At 41.2% G+C, this 22247-nt stretch overlaps 1 protein-coding gene across 7 annotated transcripts in view; it reads right to left on the bottom strand.

Annotated features, from left to right (window-relative positions):
• Window positions 1–19876, bottom strand: part of CCSER2 (coiled-coil serine rich protein 2) — a 188440-nt gene extending 168564 nt beyond the window's left edge. For 5 of the 7 annotated variants that reach the window (XM_050803815.1, XM_050803821.1, XM_050803820.1 and 2 more), the window contains exon 1: window positions 19630–19876. The gene's annotated coding sequence lies outside the window, so the exon portion shown is untranslated. Of the gene's footprint in view, window positions 1–13997; window positions 14311–19166; window positions 19267–19629 lie in introns of those variants that run through there. The other 2 variants (XM_050803817.1, XM_050803816.1) reach the window with 2 other exon arrangements.
• Between the last annotated feature and the right edge of the window lie 2371 nt (window positions 19877–22247).

Below are 22247 nucleotides of genomic sequence, written 5' to 3' on the forward strand. Positions count from 1 at the left end.
GCCTCAGCCTCCCAAGTAGCTGGGATTACAGGTGCCGCCACCACGCCTGGCTAATTTTTGTATTTTTAATAGAGATGGGGTTTCACCATGTTAGCCAGGCTGGTCTTGAACTCCAGACCTCAGGTGATCCGCCTGCCTCAGCCTCACAAAGTGCTGGGATTACAGGCATGAGCCACTGCACCTGGCCGATCTGATTTACATTTCTAAAAGATCATTCTGGCTGTTACGTGGAGAATGAATAGGAAAGAAGAAAATGTAGAAGCAGGAAAAAAATCAGGTGGGAAACTAGGTAGGAGTTCAGATGAGAAACGATGATAGACTAGGCTGGTTGAAGTAGATGGAGAGAGAGGTATATACAAGTTTCTTTCTTTCTTTTTTTTTGAAACAAGGTCTCTCTCTGTCATCCAGAATGGAGTACAATGGGGTGATCATAGTTCACTGCAGCCTCGACCTCCTGGGCTCAAGCAATCCTCTTAGCTCAGCCTCCCTAATAGCTGGGATCACAGGCACACACCACCACCGCCAGCTAACTTTTTAATTTTTGTAGATGGGCGGTGTCTCACTATGTTGCCCAGGCTGGTCTTGAACTCCTGAGCTCAAGTGATCCTCCTGCCTCCCCAAGTGCTGGGATTATAGGCGAGAACCACTGTACCCAGCCAAAAGATGGGTTTCAAGATACATAGGGGAGACAGAAACTGCAGGACTCAGTGATGGGTTAAACTCAAAGGATAAAGTTAAAAGAGAAACCAAGTAAGCTTCAGGTTTCTGGCTTGAACAATTAATGGGACTGTGCTGTCATTTTCTAAGATAGGAAAGTTTGGGGGAGGCATGGATGTGGATCAAAACAGGAATCTAACTTTAAGTCACTATGATTGTCTTTAGACTCTTAATAGAAAGTTTCTACTAAAAATTACTCATGACTCATTCTTTGCTCTTTAAAAAGCAGTCTGTGGAAGGGGAAATACTATAAAGGTGACTGGGCCAATTGAAAAATAAAATTGGAATACAAATGGTAGATTAAACTATTGCATCAATGTTAAATTTAGTAAAGTCCATACTGTGCAAATTTTTTTTAAAATCCCTATGATTGGGAAATACATGTTGAAGTATTTAGGAGGTAAAGGGCCATAATATGCATATAAACATATATATACATATTCATTATATACATATGTATGAAAGACAGCAAATGATAAAATGGCACAAAATATTAACAACAGGTAAATCTGGATAAAGAGTAGATATTCTTTGTACTATTCTTGGTCTTGCAACATTTCTCTGAGTATAAAATTATTACCAAAAAAACCCAAAACTTTTTTTAAAACAGTCCCAGATTTCTCTTATTCACTCCAAATAATTCAAATATGTATCTCCTCAACCCACTCCATCATGTCTCATCCATTACCTAGAGTAGTGACCCCATCAGAGAGACAAGGAATATACACAACTTACTCTATATAAAGAAATGGCATAAGAAGTGAGGATTGCCAAGAGGCTTCTTGCAATCTTCCATCTCCCATGAAGTAGCATGTTCCTAACTGTGCTCTCTGAAATGTACTCTGTCCTGATCTGTAACAGATGGCTGGATGATAGACTCCTTTCAGTTCTGGATCTACTCTTATCATGTAATATTTAGCAACAAATCTATCAAATTAGCATGCTCATGTGATACCTGAAGATTAGATGTTCCTCCTACAAATGCCCATGGTTTAGCTGGGTATCCCTAGCTATAGCAATTATTACACTATTTTATTTTTAAGATCATGTTTTCCTGTGTTCTACTTTCTCCACTAGACTGAGAGCTCCTTGAAGACAAGGAGCACAAAATATTTATTTATTTATTTTAATTCCTAAAGATTATTCTAATACATGGCCAGGTGCAGTGGCTCACGCCTGTAATCTCAGCACTTTGGGAGGCCAAGGTGGGTGGATCACCTGAGGTCAGGAGTTCAAGACCAGCCTGACCAACACAGAGAAACCCTGTCTTTACTAAAAGTACAAAATTAGCCAGGCATGGTGGTGCATGCCTGTAATCCCAGCTACTCAGGAGGCTGAGGCAGAAGAATCGCTTGAACCCGGGAGGCAGAGTTTGCAGTGAGCCGAGACTGCGACATTGCACTCTAGCCTGGGCAACAAGAGTAAAACTTGAGAGTTTCAACAAAGATTATTCTAATACATAAAAGAGTCTCAAAAACGATTATTCTAATACATAAAAAGACACTTAATAAAAGCTATTGGGTGAAGAAATAAATATCACTGAAAAATCTTTCATATCTTTACTAAAAGTTACTTTTTTTGCCCTTGGATATAGCAGTATGTATAGAGTCTTACTCTAATTCAATAGCGAAGGAGACATAACTTCTAGCGGTTGCTGATAAACAAGTGAAAATGCCTATGACCTTATACACAATCCCAAAATCTTGTTTACTTCAATAATTATCATTATAATTTCATAAAATATGACCAATAAAAAGTAAAATATCTTGGGCCTGAGTCTCAACCACACCTTAAAATTAAAGTACATTATATTTAACCAATAGTACAAACGGTCAATACAACGCAAGGAACACTTCAGTGACAAGAAAACACGTCATAGTCTAGAGAGAACTTTATTCTCTGTTATCAAATAATCTAAAATTATGTAAGGTAAGAACACTGAATTGAGTAAACAAATTAAAATCTAATCATTTTACTGGGAAAGGGCAGTTTTTCAAATGCTATAACGAAACTTGCCAAATAGAAGAGTATTCAACCAGAATGTACATAAAGTACTCCAAAAAAAAAACTGTGTAAATAGACATGTATCTTTATCCAAAAATGATTATATGGTAATACTTCAAAATGTCCCAGAACCAAATGTCAAAATACCAAATGCTTTTAAAGTATGTTTCTGAATTGTATTAAGAGGAGGAAAATACAATGTTTCTTACTCAGCTAGGTATTCTGTCCGTATTCTTGCTGTCAATTCCCCTAGTTCCCTTAAGATCTCCCCAACTCATGGAATATAATGCACATGACAATCTGCAATAGTTCTCAAACCCGTCCTGTCCTCTCCTCATTTCTTAATCTAGAATCTTACTAGCCAGTATTCTAGCACAGGCCTACTTAATTTTCTGCCTTCAGTTTCTTCCCCTTCAATCCATTTTTTACACTGTTCCTGAGGTTAATATTCTAAATTCTAATTCTGATCATGTCACTCTTCAATTTTAAAATCCTTCAATAAGTCTCTAAAGTACAAATACCTAAAAACAGCAGCTTATATTTATTAAGTACTTGTGTGCCAGGTACCAATGTTACCTAATTTAAACCTCACAACAATCCTACAGTGTAGATATTTTTATTATTCTCATTTTGCACATTTAAGGAAATTGAAACTTAGGGAAATCACATATAGATGCACAGTTAATGAGTGCATGCAGCTAAAATTACCCAAGCCTTCAAATTGCGGCTTTGGTATTCCTTTACAGCTGCTCCCTCTTACCTCTAACCAACAAAGCCTGCCTTCCAACCAGACCAAACCACCTAAGGATCTGTAACCATAAGATGCTCTTTCAGGACTCCTTACCAGAGTGCACATTACTCCCTTGACTCAAAATGCTACTTGTCCACCAGGGGAATTCTCTGCAAAGCGTTCCTCCTTTCTTTCCCACCTTCCCTATGGAAAATCCCCTGGACAGAATAACATAAGCCAAAATGATATACACATCCCACTATCAACTTTAAAATGCTACAATACAGAGTACTCAGATAGATTTTCCAAGGTGACGTCCATGTGACAATCTAGTGCCAGCCTCATAAACCCCTAAATTCATCAGAAAGTAAAGATCAACAATAAAGAAACATATATTCAAAAGATAACATCGAAAAAGAAAAAAATAAAGCGACAGCAAAAAAAAAAAAAAAGTTCTAAATACTTTTGTAAAATATTCACAAAATATAAATTCAGTTATTTTGAAATACGTGCAAAATACATTTAGAATAAGGGGATCTTAAGTTTTAAAGTAGAAAATAATGCAAATTTGGACTTTTCTTTAATGGCACAAGTAAGACAAATCCTAAGATCTACTATTAGCAAACCAAAAAAAAATGTCGAGACTAAAGGGCTCTTCTATGACTACGTCTGGGGTCAAAAAAGAATTCAATACTAAACAGCTTGTGCTTATGAAACATATTAAATGATGCAGAGGTACAGTGATTATGTTACCACATCTTAAGCATCAGCATATTATGTCAGTATCTTCCAGGAACATGAAACAGTGATATCAGGAGTTTCTCCTGGGTATTAACTGACAATTAAACAGCATCTTCACAGTACTACTCAACTATATTAGGTTACAATTCCACACACTAATACTCAAATTTTGTCTATTCCAGTCTCAAGATCTTCCTGTAGCTAATTGCTCCTATACTGTCATGTGAATAAATAAGCACCAAACATTACCTGCAAACTTTTAAACTCTTTTCTAGCACATTAATAAAACATCTACAAGATCATTTCTGGCACATATCCCATCCAGAGCCCTGTTTCCCTACAACCTTTCTTGCCTTTTCCTTGTAATACTAATACATCATCTTCTTAAACCTTAAATAAATTTTTTGTAAGAAGTAAAAATTACTTCATAACAATGTCATCTAATTGAGATATTTAGGAAATCGACCTTTAATGGATACAGAATAATCAGTCCGTGGTTAAAACACTATTCTTGGGTGGTCAACTCAAAACTGTATTTTGTGTTTGACATTCCTACTGGCTATAACCAAAATGCATTTCCTGAATACGTGTCATGTATAATACCCAGGACCAGGTAGAGTACTTACGCTGACGGGGCTTTTTATAGTGATTTACTCTAGATATTAGACCTAGCCCAAGGAAACAGTAAAGAGAATGAAGAGAGAAGAGATACCTCATAAAGACTTGACAACAAATGGAAAATGAGAGATAAGAGAAGTCTGGATTACTCCCAGGTTTATACTTCGGGCAACTGAATGACTGGCAGTATCATTAACTAAGATGGGAAAATTAGCTGAATACATGAACAAGAGACAGTAAAGACAGCTGGAAAAGAATAGGTATGAAAGAGAAACACAGCCAGGCATAATGGCTTACACTTGTAATCCCACCACTTTGGGAGGCCAAGGTGGCCGGGTCACTGGAGGTCAGGAGTTTGAGATCAGCCTGGCCAACATGGTAAACCCCGGATCCTCCTAAAAATACAAAAATGAGCTGGGTGTAGTGGCAGGTGCCTGTAATCCCAGCTACTTGGGAGATTGAAGCAGGAGAATTGCTTGAACCCAGAAGGCAGAGGTTGCAGTGAGCAGAGATTGCACAACTGCACTGGGAGACAGCGCAAGACTCCATCTCAAAAAAAAAAAGAAAAGAAAAGAAAAAGAAAGAGAAACAAGAAAGTGATGCTTTTGAAGGCAAAGGAAGTTCAAGAACATGGGCATGATGGTCTAAGGTTCACAGTGGATTTAACAATTAAGAACTATGTCAACAGATAGACATAGTTTCTGTAAATAGAGGAAGCAAAAGTAAAATGTTCTGGGGGAATGAGTACTACACAATCAAGGCAAAAAAAAAAAAAAAAATGTGTGAAGCATGTTTCAAAGAGAATGTAGAAGAGTTTTGCTGGATGAAAGGTTCATGTAGCAGAAGACAAGAAAACGAAGTCTGAGTCAAGGGCTTTGAATTCTAGATTTTATTCTTGGAGTTTATTCTGTGAATAGGAGAAGGAAAGGCATGTAACATCTTTTTTCCTTTATAAGACAATTTTCTCAACGCTTTCTGATGACACAGTACATGAGGAACTGGAATGACAAGAGTTACGGCAGGAGAAGCTACTAAGAGGTCTTACAATTATCTAAACATAGTAATGAGGACCTGAAAGAGACTGGCAGTAGCCAAAGTAAAAAATAAGGAATATGTGAAAGAGATATTCTTTATTCCCAGGCTGCCTGTGATACTGTGATATGACATCATATCCCATATATAACATATACTTGGTCTCTGCCCCTGGTTCCTGACACATAACTCCTAAAACCCATGGAATCTCCAGAGTGATGAGTGAGTGTCTTTTGTATGCTGATGAGGACTGCTAGTTGGGGACCCCTAGTTAACCTCAGGATGGAAGCTGGTCACCAGAAAGACCAGAGCATGAGTACAGGTTGGGACTTTTTAGCCCCATCCCCCAACCTCCAGGGAGGGGAAGGGGACTGAAGGTTGAGTTAATCACCAATGGCCAATGATGTAAGCAATCATACCTATGTAATAAAACCTCCATAAAAGGCCAAAAGGACAGGGTTCAGAGAGCTGAATACGTGGACATACCTGGAGAGTGGTACACCCAGAGAGGGCAGAGAAGCTCCACGCCCGTTTCCATGAGCTACCCTATTCATCTCTTCCATCTGGCTGTTCATCTATATTTTTTGTAATATGCTGTTTAATAAATGGGCAAACATAAGTAAAGTGTTTCCCTAAGTTCTATGAGCTGCTCTAGCAAATTAACTGAACCCAAGAAGGGGGTCGTGGGAACCCCAATTTATGGCTGGTCACAGACACAGGTCACAACCTGGAGCATGCATCTGAAGTGGGAGTGGGGGGCTGTCTTGTGGGACTGAGCCCTTATCCTCCAGGATTTAACACTATCTACAGGCAGACAGTGTCAGATTTGAACTAAATTACAGGACATCCAGCTGTTCTTCACTGGAGATTCTGGTGTCAGAATTGCTTGGTGTCCGGCAAAACAATCTCCATATATTTAGTTTAAGAGGTGCTGTGTGGCCAAGTGCTGTGTGGCTCACTCTTGTAATCCCAGCACTTTGAAAGGTCAAAGCAGGAGGATCACTTTAGGCTAGGAGTTTGAGACCAGCCCAGGCAAGAGAGCAAAACTCCGCCTCTTTAAAAAAAAAAAAAAAGAGTTACAAAGGCCAGGTACGGTGGCTTGTGCCTGTAATTCTAACACTTTGGGAGGCCAAGGTAGGAGGCTCCTAGAGGCCAGGAGTTTGAGACAAGCCTGGGCAACTTGGCAAAACCCCATATCTACATAAAAATGTTATAAAAAGAAAATTAGCTGGGCATGGTGGCACACGCTTGTAGTCCCAGCTACTCGGGAGGGCACATCACTTGAGCCCAGGAAGTTAAGGCTGCAGTGACCTATAATCAAGCCACTGCACTCCAGCCTGGGTGACAGAACAAGACATTGTCTCAAAAAAAAAAAAAAAAAAGGGGGTTATATTGAGTGGTATTTGAGAGTAGGAAAAAACACTGTTTTTTTCTTTTTTTTTTCTATGTTCTAATAGTGCCCTATATATTCACTATTACTATATTACCATACTCATCACATTGTATCATAATCATTTGCAGACGGGGACCTTCTGTTGTTCAGCCCCTTATTACTAACACTAACAAGTCAGGAACACAGGAAGTGGCTAAAAAAATGTTTGTTGAACTCAGTAACTCATCAGATGTAGAAGTAAGACCTACAGATACTACCGAGAAACCTAAATGACTTGTAAGATGGTGACAGAGAAAACACTAATGGAGAAGCCAAGAGGGGGATCAAGTTTAGGGGATGAGTTAGTTAGGGTAGAGGATGGTTAAGGTCAACATCCAAATAGAGACGTCAAAGAGGAAAAAAAATAAAACCAGAAGAGGAAAAAATTCAGACAAAAATAAGAGATATTTAGAAAATAAATCAACAAGTCTCATTATTTGCTCATGAACAAAAATATTTAATAAATATGAATTCCTAACAGTTTAGGATATGACTGTCTTTAAGAACACTATTCGAATTGTTCATTTGTATATTCTGTACAAATTGAGGCGTAAATTCCCAACCAAATGGGTCAATCAAAACTGGGTTAACACTGAATAATTACTTGCTTTACTCATTCATTCAATAAAAAAGTTATCGAGTGTCTATAAGTTGAGGGCAAGAGGAACCTGTCACGAAAACAAACAGTAAGATACAGCAAATACTATAACAAAATAACTGCATAATGTTAACAGGAACACAGGTAACAGAATATAACGAAGGACAGACGGAAGAGGCATAATGAACATATGTCTAGCAGCTTTCCTGGAAGAAGAGGCATCTATGTTAGCCTCTTAAAAAGATAAAGTGATGGCGGGGTACAGTGGCTCACACCTGTAATCCCAGCACTTTGGGGGCCAAGGCAGGTGGATTACTTGAGGTCAGGAACTCAAGACCAGCCTGGCCAACATAGTGAAACCCTGCCTGTGCTTAAAATATAAAAAATTAGCCGGGCGTGGTGGTACGCACCTGTAATCCCAGCTACTTGGGAGGCTGAGTCAGGAGAATTGTTTGAACCTGGGAGGCGGAGGCTGCTGTGAGCAGAGATTGTGCCTTTGCACTCCAGCCTGGGCGACAGAGCGAGACTCCGTCTCAATAAATAAATAAATAATAAATAAATAAATAAATAAATAAATAAAAGATAAAGTGATTTAATGAGAAGACTGAGAAGATGAATGGTATTCTACAAAAAAAGAAATAGCGGCCGGGCATGGTCGCTCATGCCTGTAATCCCAGCACTTTGGGAGGCCAAGGCGGGCATATCACCTGAGGTTAGGAGTTCCAGACCAGCCTGACCAACATGGAGAAACCCCGTTTCTACTAGAAATACAAAACCAGCCAGGCGTGGTGGCACATGCTTGTAATCCCCCGAGGCAGGATAATCGCTTGAACCTGGGAGGCATAGGTTGCAGTGAGCCAAGATCACACGGTTGCACTCCAGCCTGGGCAACAAGAGTGAAACTCTGTCTCAAAAAATAAAAAATAAATTTAAAAAAAAAAGTAATAGTATGTGCAAAAGCCAAGAGATGCCAAAGCATTTCTCATTTTCATGGAACCTCCTCTTGGAGGACTATCTGTATGCTAATAAAAAATCTGATCTTTATTCTATAGCCTTATGGTAAGAAACATCACATGTGCATTAGAATCCCCTAGGGAGGTTGGGCACGGTGGCTCACGTCTATAATCCCAGCACTTTGGGAGGCCAAGGTGGGAAAATGGCTTGACATTAGGAGTTTGAGACCAGCCTGGCCAACACAGCAAGACACCCTAGGGAGCACTCCAGATCCCCTAAAGCATGTGCAGGCAAAAGGTGGGTAAACAGGAGAGGGGAGGGGAGGGGAGGGGAGGGGAGGGGAGGGGGGGAGGGGGGGGGAGGGAGAGGGAAGGGAAGGGAAGGGAAGGGAAGGGAAAGGAAAAGGGAAGGGAAAGGAAAAGGGAAGGGAAGGGAAGGGAAGGGAAAGGAAAAGGGAAGGGAAGGGAAAGGAAAAGGGAAAGGAAAAGGGAAAGGAAAGGAAACTAACTTCTGTAGAGAATAGGGAGACACAGAAGATTTTTTTAGCAAAAACACAACCTAGTCAGATCTGTGTTTCGGAAATCCGCAAGTCAGGGGCATGGATCAGTGGCTAAGGGAAGAAAATCTGGAGAAAGACCAATGAAGAGGGTTAAGAAGCAACTGCAATGATGCTCCAACACTAAATATTGACTACTACTTACTTAAACATAAATGAACCACGAAAAGAGGCATATAAAGTGCTATAACTGTACTATGTGCTTTCAACATAGTTTCTGAAATCTCAAACATCAACTCAATAATCATAAGCAATTACAGTAAAATGAGATCAGGTACATTAGAAAAAAAGGAGTGGTGGAGAAGAGTAGCCGTCAAAATTTCCCTGGAATAGTTGCTCATTTATTCTTCAATTTAACTTTTATTTTTAAAAAGGTAAAACTACCATAACAAACACGTTGCTAAATCAAAATTTCGAAGCTACTACAAGGCAAGCACTGCACAAAACTGCAGTACAGTCCATCATGATGATGATGATGGAGCTTGAGCGCACAGATTAGGATAAAATTAATTTCATTTATGTTTCAACGACATAGATCCTGTATTTTTTTTCCTCTGTCGAAACATTTTGTTAACTACATATATTTGTATTGTGAAAGTAAAAACCTGGGACCCTAATTTCACTATGCCAAAGAAAAAAGTAAGCTGAAAGCTGAGTCACAAAAGAAGCTGCCTTTCCTTTTGTTTTTGTTGGGGTTTTTTTTTTTTTTTTTTTTTGAAGTGTTTTTTTTGGAGTTTCTCTCTTGTTGCCCAGGCTGGAGTGCAATGACACGATCTTGGCTCACCACAACCTCTGCCTACCAGGTTCAAGCAATTCTCCTGCCTCAACTCAGCTTCCCAAGTAGCTGGGATTACAGGCATGCGCCACCACGCCCAGCTAATTCTGTATTTTTAGTAGAGATGGGGTTTCACCATGTTGGTCATGCTGGTCTCCAACTCCTGACCTCAGGTGATCTGCCTGCCCTGGCCTCCCAAAGTGCTGAGATTACAGGCTGAGCCAGCATGCCCAGCCCCCTTTCCTTTTGTTTCTAAGCTGATAGCTACCGATAAAAAGTTAAATATGTCCACGCTACAGATAAAAAGTTAAATATGTCCACGGGTAACTACTCAGTGTTCACCTTGTCTTACGTAAAGCGCCAATTTACTAACACTAAACAAATACATAACTGACTATTCCCCTATCTGCTCCTTTTCTTTCACAGCATGTGGATTCAGTAATGTGATAATACCCTCTCTCTTGCCCCTCCAGCCTGCTTTTTCCACTTAAATATTGAAGCCCTCAAAATCATCTTTGGAGAAAGACAGACTTGTCTCCCTGGCATGCATCCTTAACCTTGGCAAAATAAACTTTTAAATAGATTGAGACCTGTCTCAGATACTTTTTGGTTTACAGTATATAAATAAGAATACAAAAAAAGAAAAGCATCCATCTTTTAAAAAAGAATTCCTTGACTGGACATCCCCTCCAGCTACCACCTGTTATTTAGCTTCGCTTTATAGTAAACTCCTTGAGGAACTGTCTATCCCAGTAGTCTACAATTCCTTTCCTCCAATTCTCTCTTAAGCACACTCCAATCAAGTCTTCACTTCCACTACTAAACCAGAAACAACTTAAGGTCACCAATGATTTTCATACTGCTATATCTTAGTCCTCAATCTAACAGCTTCTGACATAGCTGATTACTCACTCGCTTCTTAAAACTTTCACTTGGCTTCATTGATACCACTCAGTCTTAATTGTCTTCCTTCTTTATGGGAGTGTTGCTTCTTGGTCTCCTCTGCTAGTTTCTCTCCCTCTGAAAACATTACAGGATCCCAAGGCTAACTTGTGGGACTTCTCCAGCCACACCCACTCCCTAAATTATTTTAATCCATTCTCATGGCATTACATACTATCTCTCTGCTAATAACTGGAAATTTATATATCTCTAACCCAGACCTCAGCTGTGAACTGCGGACTCGTGCATATCCAGCTCTCTTCACAATATCTCCACTTAGATTACTAACTTAAAATGTCCAAAATTGAACTCATTACTTCCCCTGCTAAAACCCTGCTTCTTCTGTGCTCTTACCCTTCTCAGTAAATGTTAACTCCACTTGTCCAGCTGTTCAAGCCAAACTCACAGCCTACATTCAATCCATCATTAAATTGTTGGCTCTGCCTTCAAAATGTATACAAAATGTGAGCACTTCTCCCAATCCCGGCCTAAAATCATCATCTCCCACTTAGGATTACTGCTGCAGCCTGCTAAATAATCTTATTATGTGCTACCCCTGACATTCTCTACATAGCAGCTGAGAGTTCTACTTAAAACAAGTCAAAACTCTGGTGGCTCCCCACCTTTTAAAAACCAGTCTCACTGGCCTACAACGCCATATATGATCAGACATCCCCTCAACCCAACCCACCTCTCTGACCTCATCATTTCCCCTCAATGCCTCCACTGGCCTACTTGCCACTCCTAGAACAGGTCAAGCAAGCTTCAGCCACAGGATCTTTGCATTCTAGATCTATCTTCATCAAGTACTCTCTCTCCTAATATCTGCATAGATCACATTCTCACTTCTTCAAGATTTCTGCTCAAATACTAGTTTTTATTACAGCCTTCCCTAACCACCTTAGATAAAACAGCAGCATCACCCTCACATGTTCTTTTCACCTTTTCCTGCTTTACTTTTCTCTACAGCAATACAATAGATGACATATTACACATATACTTATTTTCTGTATCTTGTCATTAGAATGTAAGCTCCACAAAGGCAGAAAATTTGTTTTGTTCACTGAACTATTCCTAGCAAGTGCTCAGAATACATTTCTTGAATGAATGAATGAGAAAAATCCAGACTGAGGATCTATTCTCTAAGACAGGATTGAAGGAATTTAGAATGTAAAACATCTCAAGGTCTGGAAAAACATGACTGCAAGAAAGGCCACAACAATGGCCAAGTCTACAACTCTAGCTAGTACCAATAATAAATAAAGGTTGACAAGCCATACCATAATATTCCTAAAATGAGGAAAATATACCTGAGAAAAAATTTTAAATAAGGAAAAGAAATAAAACAAAACAAAAAGATGGCCATCCTTGCCTCCCCACCCCAAAAAAGAAACATCACCTGGATGTTTCCTATAAAGTGGCCTACCAACTCTGACCAAAATATCATCAAGTCCATTCTACAGACTTAAAGAGCTGTTATGAATAGTCCCTGTTTTTCTAAGCTAAGGTTTTCAGAGAAAATTATTATATAACTCCCAACCCTAACACTGGCTGCCAAGAGATAATGGTCAGAGAAAGCTCTCAAATTGCCCTAAAGCACTCAGGCTGCAACGAAATATCATTAATATGATGACAACAATAATTCAAAGTACCTTCTGGAATCTGTCTTGCTTCTTTGTCCCTAGCGTATTTACTAGGGGCTTCCTCATCAAAGGTTTTGCTATCTTGATATGGGGGCAGTGTTGGGGAGGAGCGTAGGCAATTCAAAAAAACAGGACTGGAATTTAATTTTGCATTTTAAAGAAAAGCAGGGCCAGTTGTGGTGGCTCACACCTGTAATGCCAGCACTTTGGGAGGTAAAAGCAGGAGGATCAACTGAGCCCAGGAGTTTGAGCCCAGCCTGGGCAACGTGGGGAGACCCTGTCTCTATGAAAAATTTTAGAAATTAGCCAGCCATGGTGGTACATGCCTGTAGTCCCAGCTACAGGTTGAGTACAGGTTGGGAAGCCAAGGCAGGAGGATAGCTAGAGCCCGGGAGGTCAACGCTGCAGTGAGCCATAATGACACCACTGCACTCCTGCCTGGGTCCAGAGACCCTGTCTCAAAAAAAAAAAAAAGAGAGAGAGAGAAGTAAAATGCTGGGGAACAGAAAACACTTGCTCAGATACAAGATGTCACTGGGCTTTTCAATACCAGGCACCAAAAGAGAGATCACAGAAGGACCAAAACCCTGAGATGCCCATCGTTCCTCAGCTAGAGCCATGCCTTGCATTTCTATTCCCACACACAGAACTCAAGATACAGGGTAGGAGACCATGCCAAAGGGAACAGCTGGGAGCAGTGACGGAAGGGAGGAGAGCAGTAACAACTATCATAACAAAGGGAAGGAAGGAGTAATCACTCATGCTTTTTCTCTTTTCTCCTTCCCACTGTCCTTACCAAGGACAGAAATCAGGTAGATGAAAACAGGAGAAGGCAGAGAACAGAGGGTAAGGATGACCTGAAGCAAATGGTTGTAGAAAAAATCAAGAGCAAATTCCTCTACCAAGTAACTCTTTGAAAAACAGACATATGAAGTAAGTTAGGAGCTGACCAAGAAAATTTAAAACAAGCCCCTGTCTTACATAGCTATAAAGTACAAAGAAAACATAGATTCTTAATTATTCGGAATAATCTGTGGCATTTTTAAGACCAACAATCTTCAAAGATGATCCAACTACACTGAAACTAAGTTACTGATCAATATGAAAAAGTAAACAGGTAAAAAACTTCAGGGCTCATGGATCCAACCTTTAAGAAACCTCTGGCTTTCCAATGGCTCCAAACCTTAATACAAGCAACCAAAAGTCTTTAAAGGTAGAGAAGTAACTCTAGGACATTCCCAAGCAATCAGCTCACCAGAGAAGAGCTAAAAACTCAAAGATTACACCTCACATACTGTGAATGGTCAATTCACTTAAAAAGAGAGGACTGTTCTCATTGGTTGATCTCAATAGGCTGAATCACACCCCAGCATCAGCACCTGTAGCAAGCAGAAGCCAGAAGCCAAAGAGACAGAAAGCCATCAGATACTCAGAGAAAACTTTAGTCAATAACAAAGGAAAGACAAGTTCACCCTATACAACCACAATCAGCTTATGACACTAGGGCACACCAACCACAACTGTTTGTAGCCTGAGGTGGCACCATTCTACATGCTCACATCTGTGCTAATACTTCCCTCCCCTCTGCTCCCTCCCTGATGGCTCTTCCCCCATCCTCCCTGACAGCTGTCACATTCTAGAGCTACTCTTCCTCCACCCACTCTTTCATTTTGGTAATCTGGTGTTTCCCAGTTCAGTCTCTCGACCTCTTTCTGTATTATCTCATCCTATATTCACTCATTCCTCTACTTAGTTCCTATCTTTGACAAGGACACAATCCAGTGGGGGAGACAGATATGTCACTAGAATTAGGTACAATACATCACAGTCAATGCTGTGAAAGAAATATAACAAAGTGCTGTGAGCACATATTCATCCGTCATTACCCTACTCGATGTCTTCCAAATCAATACTCTGCCTTCCCACTCTGTTGTATATCAGTTACTAAATCCTGTATCTTTCCAAAATATCCCGATCTCCACTTCCACCTCAAGGTTTAGGCTTCATTTCTCACATGACTATTTCAACCACTTCCTATTATAAACATAATTCAATATATAGCCACATTGTCACATGAGCAATCTCCCTAAAAGAGATAATATACCGTATCATCCCCTTGGTTTGCAACACTTAATCTTTCCAATGTCTAAGAAATGAAGTCCAAATCCTTGGCATGGAAAATAAGATAATACTTTTGAAATAGCATCTTTTAAAAGCAGGCTGACTGAGTTCCAGTTGCAATGCTTACCACCTATATTATCTTTGGCAGGTCACGTTCTCTAAATTTTCATATCCAAAAAATGAGGATACTAAAAGAATCTTCCTCCTAGGGCTGCTATGAGGATTAGGTAAGAAACTAACCAGCATAAAACCCAGCACTCAATGATGGGCTGTCTCATCCATCTAGAATGGGAGTAATCTACTCCACAATGGGAGGAGATTACTAAGGTTTCCTTTCATATATTTTAGAATGATTAACAATAAGAGTTAAAGACAACCTTCTGGTTAATATTGAACAGACAAAAATTTCAATTAACCAATATATTGCTGTCATAAAAGTTTTAGTTTATCTAAAACTTACCATAATTTATTAAAAACAAGTACACATTTTTATTAAAGTTAGGTTATTTTGTTCTGTTTTCCTATTTAAGTTCAGAAAAAAAGAATGGAAACATAATAATGTAGTTTTCTATAATATAAAATACACATAAATGAAATTTGATCTCAGTTGTATATTAACTTTCTAAATATATATACATAACAAAATGAACTCTAGAAGCTTAAGAAAATAAAAGTATGCATCAAACAGGTGCATGGCATTCATTCTCAAAAAACACAATCAAAAGACAAAAATCACTGACTTTTTTCTTTTATCTTTTTTCTTTTAAATAGAGATGGGGTCTCACTATGTTGCCTAGGCTGGTCTTGAACTCCTAGGCTCAAGCGATTCTCCCACCTCAGCCTCCCAAAGTGCTGAGATTACAGGTGTGATCCACCACACCCAGCCACACTGACTTTTAAAAATATAACACAGGGATTACCCTGTCTCTATTAAAAACACAAAAATTAGCCGGGCGTGGTGGCGCACGCCTGTAGTCCCAGCTATTCAGAAGGCTGAGGCAAGAGAATCGCTGGAACCCCGGAGGTGGAGGTTGCAGTGAGCCAAGATGGCACCACCGCACTCCAGCTTGACAACAGAGCAAGACTCTGTCTCAAAAAATATATATATATGATATAAATTTAATAATATAAAACCTATAAAGCCTGCAATAAGAAAAAATAGATCAGAAATATTTTTCAAGAGATTAATATATTTATGATGTTAGTGCTAATGAAAATTGGTGAGAAGATTCCAGTAAATGTATGGACGATGGACAAATAAAGGAGAAAATAAAACCAGAAGAATACTGCATTTGCTTCTCTATTATGGACTATGATGTTAAACTGCAAGTAACCTTATCCTCATTTTTAAAAAACCAACTTTTAAAAGCAAAAACCTACAAAGTATGACAGAACTGGTCAACCAAATTCTACTGGAGTCAGTGTAAATCAGTATATTTAGAAGTAAATCTGGTAATATCTTTCAAAATTAACAAAACCTTCATACCCTGACTTTGTAATCCTGCTCCTGGGCTTTAAGCCCAAAGGAAAGAAGCAAAATGATGAACAGCTATATACTAACTGCATTACCTGCAACATAGTAAACAATCTAGATGTCCAATTATTAAGAAATGTCATTGTAACACTGTATAATCACCTAAAGGTATAAAAACTATAGCAAAAATAAAACATCAAATATGAAAGCAAATATTAAACATTACATTTATGCTTTATCATATAAAATCACTTAGATATGACAAGAAATAAGAAGAAAAATTAAAAGTCTGTTTTGATTTTTAAAATTTATTTGACCATTCAGTTGTTTGCAAGATAAAAAGCCTTTTGAATTGGTCAGGCCCACACCACTAAGTATGCATTTCAACTTTTTAGAGGCAGTCACAGTCATCAACTTTTTCCCCCAAAATCCTATCACATAGGAGTAAGACAGGCTCTTCTTGCAGACAAGCCATACAAGTAATTTTAGCCATGCTATTAGCCAGCTGCAACCTTCTTATATTAAAATCTCATTGTACCATCAAAACTTAATTGTATGTGAGCTCTCCATATGGTGATCCAGAAGCCACTTGTTATGGGGCATCTGGAGAGAGTTCCCCAGGCACTGAAGTTAAAACTATCTAGCTGAGAGGAATAGTGAAGGTTAGGTTTCTCCTATATCCCCAAATGAATTATCATGTTTCTCAGCCACAAGGGATCTAAGTCCCTATGAGTGGCAGCTATGGATTCAAAGAGGGAGAAAGTGCAAGCAGATTTGCACTCCCTCTGAAAAACTGGCAGCTCCTTCATTTCACCCCAAAGCACCATGGAGTAGTGAAAAACACACAATGAGGAGGTCAGGAGATATGAGATGTAGGTGAGCCTACGCAATCTCAAACAAGTTATTTGTCTTTTTAGGCTGAGTTGTTTAATGGTAAAATTTTTAAAGTTGAACCAAATAATCTGTTAATTCTTTCAAGTTCAATATTCTATTAATTTAATAGACCCTTTTTTCAGTACACATCCAAGTAGCTCACAACCCCCATTCAAATTGTAAAACAATTAAGATTTAGACTTAGGAGACTAGGGTCAAAAGACCTGGACTGTAATCCCTGCCGTTCCTTTCTACGTGCATGACTTTGCACCTCAAAATAAAGTTGTACGACCGATGAAGCAGCAATCCTTATTGGTCATGCCCTGTTTACTCCTATATCATAAAACTTTTTTTTGTTGTTGTTTTGTTTTTTTTTTTAATAACTGGGGTTTCATTCCTAACCAGCCTATAATCCCAGCACTTTGGGAGGCCGAGGTGGGTGGATCACGAGGTCAGGAGTTCAAGACCCAACATAGTGAAACCTGTCTCTACTAAAAAAAAAATTAGCCAGGTGTGGTGATGTGTGCCTATAATTCCAGCTACTCAGGAGACTGAGGCAGGAGAATCGCTTGAACCCGGGAGGCGGAGGTTGCAGTGAGCCGAGATGAGCCCACTGCACTCCAGCGCAGGCGACAGTGCAAGACTCTGTACCAAAAAAAAAAAAAAAGAAGCCCCAAAACCTGGTGGAGACAGACACATAAACAAATCACTAACGCCCAGCTGACACATACTAACTGCAGAGTGTACGAATCAGTCAAGACAAAAGGGATGAGATGAGATGTCTAGACAAGGCTCTGAAGTGATACTTTCATAAGGTCTTCAAGGGCAAGTTGTTTACTAGGCAGAGAATTCTCAACAAGGAACACCGAAAAACCACAGAGGAAGATGTCATCTTCAGAGAAGTGCAACAGTCTTATATAGAGAGGGCAAGCATAATGGTAGAAGATGACACTAGAATGTAGACAAATACTACTAATCATGAAGGACTTTGAATTTTATTGATATAGACTATGGAGAGTCACTGAAGGACTTGTAAATACGGATTCAAAGTCCCTTCCTCCAAACTACAGTCAAAGGAGTTGAGTCAAAGCAACAAAAAATGCAGGTCTGAATGTGGAAAGGTAGAATTTTTACAGAATTCTTAATGGAGACTTTCTGCTTGCTTTCAGGATGGCATCTAGTGCTTTCTTAACTATGGCTTATGCTGAAGTACGACAGTATGAATTATGGCTAAAGGGTTCAACAAAATGTGCATTTTTAACCTGAAGATTATTTGAAGCCAATGTTGTTTAGAACACAAACGAAAACAAAAAATAATAGTAACGAACTTTCATAAATTAAGAGAAACAAACAGTAATAAAGTCCAAGAGGAAAAAGACTGATTTCAGGCAAACAGGAATATTTACATCTTTATCACATATGGATGACGGATAAGACATGTTTTGAACCTATCTTTTGCAGGACAGCATCTTAAGTTCCTTTTGGTCAAAGAGCAGCTGCCATCTCTAAAGTCTCTAGTCTAAAAGATGATGCTTTAAAAAAAAAAGTCTAAAAGATGATGCTTTAAAAAAAAAATTGGCCAAATTAATAGGTTCCGTTATATTTTAATGCTCAGGAGAAAAGGAATGCCTTTCCTATGGCTATTTTAAAAAGCTTAAACCTCAATTTCTCTCACCTATTGGAGTGAGCTACCAATATTAATCTGAGACCACAGCGTCCCTGCATCAGTCATTTCCACTCCGCTAAGGCCTTGTCTGGGAGCAGCCAGCCTCATTGGTCGGGTAGCCCACACAGATGAATATGCAATTATTGAAATGGAAACTTAAGCTTCACCACCAAGGACCACCACAAAGGAGTCCTTTCATTCCTCCTTTTACTTTATCAAGAAAGTAGATGCATTATTTAAAACTGTATGAAAATACATGTCTAAAGAGAAGAGAGAAGATCTGAACCTACGGCAACGATGTGCCCCACCAAAGTTTCACCTCAGGATGTGTTTTAGGGTGTGTCTTTCATTTAGCCCTGCAATTAAAAGAAAAAAAAAAATCGAACTCATTCGGGGAGCCCCGGTACTTTCCCCATCCACCCTCACACGCAACCAGGCTCCGAAATCACTGAGTGCCTCAGCCTCGCCCTGATTTCTCCTAAAAGGCGGCGGCGCCCGCGGCCCGAGGCCCCGCGCTGTCACAGCCGCAGGGAGGGCGCCCTCCGGCCTCCCAGGTCCGCGCCCGCCCCGCGTCGGGCGGCTCGCGAGGGGCTAGAGAGGCTCACCCTGGAGGCCGGGAGACCAGAGGGTGCCACCGCCTCAGCCCGGGAGCCCGGGCCTCCGCCCCGCCCCGGACTGCGTGCCTGGTCTTGGGCTGCCCCCGGCGCCCGCCGCGACCCCGGTCCCGGCTCTGGCCCTGAGCCCGGATCTCACCGTGCGGAGGTCGCGCTGCCTCCTCGGCCGCGGCCAGGCTGCAGGCCGCCCAGCGACCTGCGGGCCCGAGGACGGAAGGTGAGGCGAAGGGCCGCCCGTCACATCTCCGCCAGCCCAGCCGCCTGAGCCGCAGCAATCAGCATCGCGTCCGCGGCCTGAGGGAGCGCCGGACTCCAAAGCCGCCGCGCCCCCTCCCTCGGCCGGCGCCCGCCCGGACTCCGCCCTCCAAGGCCCGCGCACCGCGCGCGCGCAGCCCCGCCCCGCCGCGGGCCCGTGCGCAGGCGCGAGCCTCACGGGGCTACGGGGCCCGCCCCCACCGCCTGATCCAGCCTCAGCCCACCTCTGGCCCCGCCCCGCCCTCACGCGAGGCTTTCCTAAGCTCCGCCTCTGCTTCGGGCCCCGCCCCCTCCACTGACCTTGCCTGGCCGCCTCCTGACTCAGGTTTTTGCTCGGCCCAAGCAGTGACGCCAGTCTTGCGGCTGACCTCACCTCTAGCCGTCCCCTGGACTACATTTGCTGCTTGACCGCTGTCAAACCTGACAGCTCCTCCTCCAGGATGTGAAAAGTGAGGAGTGATCTCAGTATTGGACATGACTGAACCACGCACCTGCCTACCGCATCAAAACACAGGATCTTGCTAAGGCTGAGAGGAAGGGCACCCCAAGTGCTGATCTGGTTTTCCTTTTTTTTTTTTTGAAACAGGGTCTCGCCCTGTCACCCAGGTTGGAGTTCGGTGGCGCTATCACCGCTCACTTGCAGCCTCCTGGGCTCAAGTGATCCTCTCACCTCTGGCGTGCATCACCACGCCTCCGAAATAATTACAGCTAAGACCACACTAGTCAAAGTAAACTATCACATATTGACCCAAATACCCGGCTAATTTTTATTTTTTCCTTTTAGAGATGGGGAAAGTGGTCTTAAAGGCTGATCTCAAACTCCTGGGCTCAAGCAATCCTCCCACCTTGGCATCCCAAAGTGCTGGGATTACAGGCGTGAGCCACAGCTCCTGGCCAACGTGGTTTCTTTGCCAGAAACCAGGTCTTTCTTCCCTTTGGGGCCTCCATCCCCCAGAGGCCATCTCTTCCCCTCTTCTTTTCCTCTACCACGGCCAATCCTGCCTCTGAGAGTCCTCAGCCTGGAAGACTTCAGGGCCTGGCCGGCTGTTTAAAGCTCTGGAGCTGCCCTTATCTAGTTGTAGACTTGCAGTTCTCTGAAATCTTTGTCGGCCCCAACAGCTGGATTGCAATAAATAACATTTCAAGGGAACTGCTTGAAAAATATCCCGTTCTTTCATGTCTCCAGATCAATGATACTCGAATGGAAAAAGTAGATGGAATGCCTGATTTGTATAACCACATTTCATTTAATAATATACTTTTATATTTAGAAAATAATGTCTTTTAAATGTCAATCTTAAAATATTTAATTTATTGGACAATAATGTGTGTGCTTAAAATGTTGAGAAAGACTAGGTCTAAATGCTGTGCAATTTCTCTTTGGATTAAGTGAGATTAAGAAAGCAAACACCAGGCCGGGCACGGTGGCTCATGCCTGTAATCCCAGCACTTTGTGAGGCTGAGGTGGGATGATCACAAGGTCAGGAGTTCGACACCAGCCTGGCCGATATGGTGAAACCCCATCTCTACTAAAAATACAAACAAATTACCCGGGCATGGTGGCACATTCCTGTAATCCCAGCTACTCAGGAGGCTGAGGCAGGAGAATTGCTTGAACTTGGAAGGCAGAGGTTGCAGTGAGCTGTGATCACGCCATTGCACTCCAGCCTGGGAGACAGAGCATGACTCCGTCTCAAAAATACAATACAATACAATACAGTACAATACAATACAATACATACACAGACCAGGCGTGGTGGCTCACGACCTCAACACTTTGAGAGGCTGAGGCGAGAGGATCACTTGAGCCTAGGAGTTCAAGATCAGCCTGGGTAACATAGAAACCTAGTCTATGAAAAAAACAAAATTAACCAGGCTTAGTGGCATATGCCTGTAGTTCTGGCTATTCAGAAGACTGAGGCAGTAAGATTACTTGAGCCCAGGAGGTTGAGACTACAGTGAGCTATGATTATGTCTCTTCACTCCAGCCTGAGTGACAGAGCAAGATCCTCTCTCAAAAAAAAAAAAAGGCTAGGAAAAAACTTTCCCATAATGCTAATACATGTACATACTTAGTAGAATCACAATAGCATTTTAGTGTATTTTCCTAATTTTATAAGCATCCTTGATATGTTTTATTTGTTTTCAGTTGATTTTCCTGGGTCCTTTCTTTCTTTCTTTTTTTTTTTTTTTTTTTTGAGACGGAATCTTGCTCTGTTGCCCACACTGGAGTGCAGTGGCGAGATCTGGGCTCACTGCAGCAGCCTCCACCTCCCCAGGTTCATGCGCTTCTCCTGCCTCAGCCTTCCAAATAGCTGGGATTACAGGCATGTGTCACCACGCCCAGCTAATTTTTGTATTTTTAGTAGAGACAGAATTTCACCATGTTGGCCACGATGGCCTCAAATCTTGACCTCAAGTGATCCTTCCGCTTCGGCCTCTCAAAGTGCTGGGATTACCAGTGTGAGCCACCGTGTCCGGCCTGTCCTTCCTCCATCTTCA

This window comes from Macaca thibetana, chromosome 9 (assembly GCF_024542745.1).
Source record: "Macaca thibetana thibetana isolate TM-01 chromosome 9, ASM2454274v1, whole genome shotgun sequence".
Classification (NCBI taxonomy): Eukaryota; Metazoa; Chordata; class Mammalia; order Primates; family Cercopithecidae; genus Macaca; species Macaca thibetana.